This window comes from Dreissena polymorpha, chromosome 8 (assembly GCF_020536995.1).
Source record: "Dreissena polymorpha isolate Duluth1 chromosome 8, UMN_Dpol_1.0, whole genome shotgun sequence".
NCBI classification, from domain to species: domain Eukaryota; kingdom Metazoa; phylum Mollusca; class Bivalvia; order Myida; family Dreissenidae; genus Dreissena; species Dreissena polymorpha.
This window is the reverse complement of record NC_068362.1, coordinates 59,041,863-59,048,193: the sequence shown is the minus strand read 5'-3', so window position 1 is coordinate 59,048,193 and position 6,331 is coordinate 59,041,863. Positions and strand designations below refer to the sequence as shown.

Here is a 6,331-nt window from a genome sequence, read left to right as displayed (position 1 = left end):
AATTGCTACTCACAGCAAATGTTATTTTGCTAATATGCCTCCCGACAATATACAGTATAAAATCTGTGTTGTATTGCATTGCTCTGTGTATGTTAATTGTTTATTATGTATAGTGTACATATTATTCAAATATTGCAACTGTGGACTTTTCTCTCTCTCTCGAAAAATAAACTCATGTTACACCTGACTACGACTACTAGTGATTGACATTGAATTAAATCTACTTATAAAGCCCAATACCTAAAAAAGACTTCCCATTTTCTGTTATCATCATTGTCTGCCGGATTCGTCATCTCGATATATAACTATTGTATATATACATGTAAAGACATGTCCACTCCCCCCCTCCCAACGAACTAGTTAAAATTGATTGTGTTTGAATACTCCATTTAATAGTTTCCCTTTGTATTGTGTATAATAGTATTGTATCATATGTTTACATTATGCATGCTATAGCTGATCAACTTGAACCGGATAATATTGTTAAAACCTGTTTTTGTCATGTTGCCCTTATTGTATACCTTGTATACTTGGGTGAAAATAAAGAGTTGTTCTGTTCTGTTCTGTTCTGTTCTGTTCTGTAGTTGCGAAATTAGCAGTTTTGAGCACCAGTAATATGCAGAACATGGAAATGCTACTGAATTACAACACATGTACCGATATAAACGAATAACGGATCTAAAGAAACATGATCAAAACGTTGACATAAAAGAACAATACACTATGTTTGTAAAATAAAATACGCGCGATGCGGAACATAGTTGGATGAAGCGGTATAACGGTGTACATTTATAAACTCAATCTTGACGCTCATGTGTCACATTGAGAGGTGCATTTTAAGCGCGTGACAACGAAGTCTCTGTGCACTAAGTCAGAGACAACAATAAACAAATCCGTTATCGTGTCTGTCTTTCTCAAACACGCGACATATGATGTCCATGAATGATTTCAAAATTTAGATGGCTGTCTTACGAAGCAAAGCTTTATAATCAACACAAAACAATTATTGTAAACGGGTTATAACTAACCGCCTATGAAGGACTACTGCTGTTTTGTCGTATCCATTGGCTAGTATACGGTGACACGTTTAAGTGTGATTTAAATCAGCAATACAACTGCTAGATATATGTTATGGTATATGTTTCATTCACAGCCTCGACGACGAGACACGTCTTTTGTATTAGTTTATTAGTGCGATTTATAGTTGCTACAGTGGTAGAAATATTATATCATACTGGGATTTTGTTTTGAGGGAAAAGTCAATATATAATGCAAACATTATTAGAGCAAAACACGTGATTTTGCAATACAATCCTAGAACAATAATGCAGATAGTTCGGCTAAACTGAATTAGTTCTGCATTTAACGATATATATGATATATATTTTGCACTTAAATATGATATTAAGTTAATTTTAGATATACAATTTGAATTAAACAAGTGGATGAACAAACTGAAGACCGTATGCAGTAGAATGAGTGAAAATTCAACCTGTAATACCAACCACAAAATTTAAGGTCAGTAGGTGTAAATAGAGGGATCGGTCGGGCTAGTGGAAACCGATTTACAAATTGAATACCACAATAAACATAACACAACGAAACATTTCATTAACTTACAAAATACGCGTGTTTTCAGCATTTTTAAAATAGATTTTTACCTCGCTACCCTCCTTTTGTATTATATGAGTCGCGTTCTGAGAAAACTGGGCATAATGCATGTGCGTAAAATGTCGTCTCAGATAAGCCTGTGCAGTCCGCACAGGCTAATCAGGGACGACACTTTCCGCCTAAATTGGATTTTTGCTAAGAAGAGACTTCATTTTAACGAAAAATGTCATTAAAGCGGAAAGTATCGTCCCTGATTAGCATGTGCGGATTGCACAGGCTAATCTTGGACGACACTTTTCACACATGCATTATGCCCAGTTTTCTCAAAACACGACTCATATATAGTGCCTTATGTTTTTTACGTAGGCATGGTAGGTGCCCTTTATAAGGTTAAATGAAACTGTTTACTGATATTAGACATGACAGCAATCCGACTTTGTTAAACAGATTTAAAAACGAAAAGACCACCTACGCCAAGGAACGAAATTACAATCATGTCGCATATTCATACTAAAAATACACTTCCGATTATAATTAATCGTGATTGGAAATTTGCATCAGTACACATTTTTTTCCGATCGCGAAATGGTTAAGTAATTTAAGGACGTTCTGTTCCTTTCGCTCAACAATGGAACAATACGTAGATCAATTATTTAAGTATCAAATTCTTACGTTAAGAATATTATACACAAGTTTGCCAACTGTGGAAGGCGATAGTTTTTTTTATCCATATGACACCGGTTCTAGTTGGGACAAACCTTTTGTTTCAAATAAAGCACTGCTATTATAATGGAAATCAAAATGCACGAAGTTTAAATATAGCGATTTCAGACATTTACTAACTCTCATTTACAAGCCCGCATGTGTGAACAGTAAGCAAAAGGACGTTCATCATAATGTCGTGTTCGCTACTCATAAAGTGAGTATGATATAACAGTACAACCATACATTAACAAACGAACGCCGATTTAATATAAAAAATGTATGCAATGTATACAGATCAAAATATTTTCTTTCTCTTCAAATTGACGCGTACATTACAACAATGATGCGTATAAACCTATTATCGATTTGACACGTTGAATGAAGATCTAAGTATGCCATTCATTTTGAATACGTATTTAAATGGATAAGCTTTATTCGTCTATTCTAATATGCAGTATAATATGAACGAGGTTTAAATCCGCATTTACTACATATTTAAATAAAATCGATACATTAAATGTGGTCTTCAAAACAAGCTCAACCCGTTGTACTTGTAACATGTAAGTGCGTTGTGAAAAAATCTCTAGCAAAGAAGATTCCGGAAAAAGTCATCATTCTTCTTCTTGTAATTTTGCGTTGCAAGCCACGGCCGGTGCTATTATGCTGAAACAGAGGAAGAACAGTACAATCATGTAAATTATTTAATCGATTAATTATTTCATGAAGTTAATATTTTTCAGTCGTAAAGATACATAATAGATTATCAACATAATGTCATACTAGTCATACAAAGTCTTACTTAGGAGCAGCAGTACTCGTTGTGGGACCTTGATTTTGGACCGGATAACCGCATATACCTTTAAAACAAAAAGACGTTATAAAACAGATTGACAGCATGTCCACTGCTAGTATCGTTAATTATTAATATTTAATAGTGAAATGTTATATTAATTTTATTGAAAATGTAATGTTAATTCCTTACCTATGGTTACCAGAGATAGAACAAGAATTCTCGTGATTACACCGATTGTAGGCATCTGCAATGAACAACTTACATAATTAGCAAATAGATAATTCTGTCGTTTTAATGTCACGTTTTGTCATCTAAGATTATACAAAAGACCGATAAAAGGGCGCTTTTCCAAACAATCATTTTCTATTTTAAATTTCTTACAAAATAACCGTTGAAATCGATATAGGGTTAGACACATCGAACCATCCATATGGAAATCAAGCTTAAAAGCCTCTGCTTCAAGTTAACTTACGTTGTGCTAGATAAACAGCCGTCAGATTTCTCTTTATTACACGTAGACAGAATACTCTGTGTAGAGCTTTTTAAAGAAAAGTTACGAGATTACTTAAAACATTGTTTGTGTACGCAAGAAAATCCGATAATCAGCTGTGTTTTACAGCAAATCAAATATTGATATTAATAGATGTTTACTTCACTTGTAAACAAAGCCAATCATTGCAAAATCGTATTAAGCTTATGTTTAAGAGACGATACTAACTGTCCGCCCTAGTAATAGTAGGACTATTCGATAATTTTCAAATTTAATTGTATGCAATTGTTGTACATGTATGATGCAACCAACTTTTAAACAACATGACATTTATAATAACACCTTAATATCCTTAACATTTCACCTTTATATCCTTAACATTTGAATAAATGCATATTTCTTGTAATTATAAATATAGTATAATTATTACAACTTAAAAACATGTAATCCAAATGTTTAGATACATTTTAATGGAGAATACTTTTGAAAACATATTATTCTTATCATAATAATATGATTATGATTATTGATATTTTATAGCGCACACAGACTAATAATTGTTTTATTTCCATTCATAATTTGAAACCAAATACTTGAATTCATTAGTTTTATATCAAGAAGGACACAAATATTACTTTATTGATAGTGCACTAATAGCCGACTCATGCTGCAGTATTTTGAGCAATCGTGCTTCAAATGAATGGTATATTATATATCCGATAACACTACACTGTAGCATTACTGGAAACGAACAACTGGTTTAGCAAGATTTGAGATGCAGATACACAAATTCTTTATGAATTTGTTTAAATACTTACAATACATGACACTGTTATAATCATAGTGGGTGTTGATGAACTTTATTATTATTATTCATAATGTATGATTATTCATATGAAAATCTTCAATCGGAATAATTTTCTTAATATATATGGACTGTTTAATGTAAATATTAAGGTGTGTTCTATCGCCCATAACTGTAATAGAAGTTTTAATATATATTCGATGAGTTTGATATTAATATTTGGTAATTGGATAAACAATTGTATATTGTTTACATCTTCAAATGACAAAGAAATGTTTATTAAATATATTATTTGGAATTTAATGAAACCAGAACATCTGAGGTATACTCGAAATTTAATGAAACCAGGAAGTCTGAGGTATACTCGGCATTCAATGAAATCAGGACGTCTGAGGTATACGCGGCATTCAATGAAACCAGGACGTCTGAGGTATACGCGGCATTCAATGAAACCAGGACGTCTGAGGTATACTCGGAATTCAATGAAATCAGGACGTCTGAGGTATACTCGGACTTCAATGAAATCAGGACGTCTGAGGTATACTCGGCATTCAATGAAACCAGGACGTCTGAGGTATACTCGGCATTCAATGAAACCAGGAAGTCTGAGGTATACTCGGAATTCAATGAAACCATGACGTCTGAGGTATACTCGGCATTCAATGAAACCAGGAAGTCTGAGGTATACTCGGCATTCAATGAAATCAGGAAGTCTGAGGTATACTTGGAATTCAATAAAACCAGGACGTCTGAGGTATACCAGTAATTAAATGAAATCTGGAAGTCTGATGAATATTTAGACTTCCGCAAAGTTTGAACATTTGAACAAACACATCAGCCTAATAAATATTTTATTTTAAAACAAGTCACTTTTCCCGCTGATTAACCACATATAGTGTTAGCCGAAATAATAATATTTACTTATTTTATCAATAAGCGCAATAAGTCCCTTAAGCGTAGTTCTTACACTCAAAAGAATGTCAGAAGAATGTCAGAAGAATGAACTTTTCTGCTCTCCCGGCTGCTATTTGTAAGACTAGTATCCTATATATATATCAGGTAAAATCAAAATACAACAATTTTATTATGTGATATCGTTTCATTATGCATACAGGTAAGCGCAAATAAGTTAGTGTCATGCTATTTATTTTGAGCATCGTAAGACACCTACTAATGTGACAAAAATGTATGAGAATATCAAAACAATAAACGCACAGCATTATTATATAATAGAAACAATACGTATTTTAACAAAATGCTGTTTTATATTTAAGATTATGACAGAAAAAATGTGAAAGAGAAACATGTACATTCAGTTTATGACGGGTGTTTCACGGCTAGTACTTTGTTTGTTTCTAAAAATGAGCTATGTATATAATAAAAAAACATTGAAAAGAGTAATTAAAAAAGAAAAAAATGACACAAACCTTTGCTCACTGCTTTGGAAAACTATGCACCCCCAATTTCTCTCTATGTGCTTTTAAAAGGAAGCGCTATTGTGGCAATGTTAAGTCGCCCCGATTATATTTCCGATTTTCTTTCTTAAAAATTCACGGTTTGGCGGCTCAACGGGCGATCTTTTGTCGAGGTGTTGAGGTGTCAAATTGGAAAGTTTTAACAGGAAGAAAGACCTTCCCGATTGTCGTGTAATTTCTGAAAATTGGTTTACAACAAAATACCTTCCCGATTTGTCGTGTTATTTTCTAAAAATTGGTTCAGAACGATAGTCCTTCCCGATCGTCTTTTTTTAAGTTGGTTTTTCTATGCTACATTTGCATTTTATGAAGTTGTCAATGCCATATCTAAAAGAATGATAAAAGAAATAGTTCTTCGTGTCGTTTCATGCCAGTTATATACGAACTTAGAGGTATATATATATATATATATATATATATATATATATATATATATATATATATATATATAT

The 6,331-nt window shown here is 32.7% G+C and overlaps 1 long non-coding RNA gene across 1 annotated transcript; it reads right to left on the bottom strand.

Annotated features, from left to right (window-relative positions):
• Positions 1 to 2,762: 2,762 nt before the first annotated feature.
• On the bottom strand, positions 2,763 to 5,992 carry LOC127840928 (uncharacterized). The gene is made up of 4 exons (XR_008030636.1): positions 5,832 to 5,992; positions 3,299 to 3,353; positions 3,116 to 3,173; positions 2,763 to 2,979 (listed from the first exon to the last, which is right to left on the bottom strand). It is a non-coding gene; the product is annotated as an uncharacterized LOC127840928 (long non-coding RNA).
• Between the last annotated feature and the right edge of the window lie 339 nt (positions 5,993 to 6,331).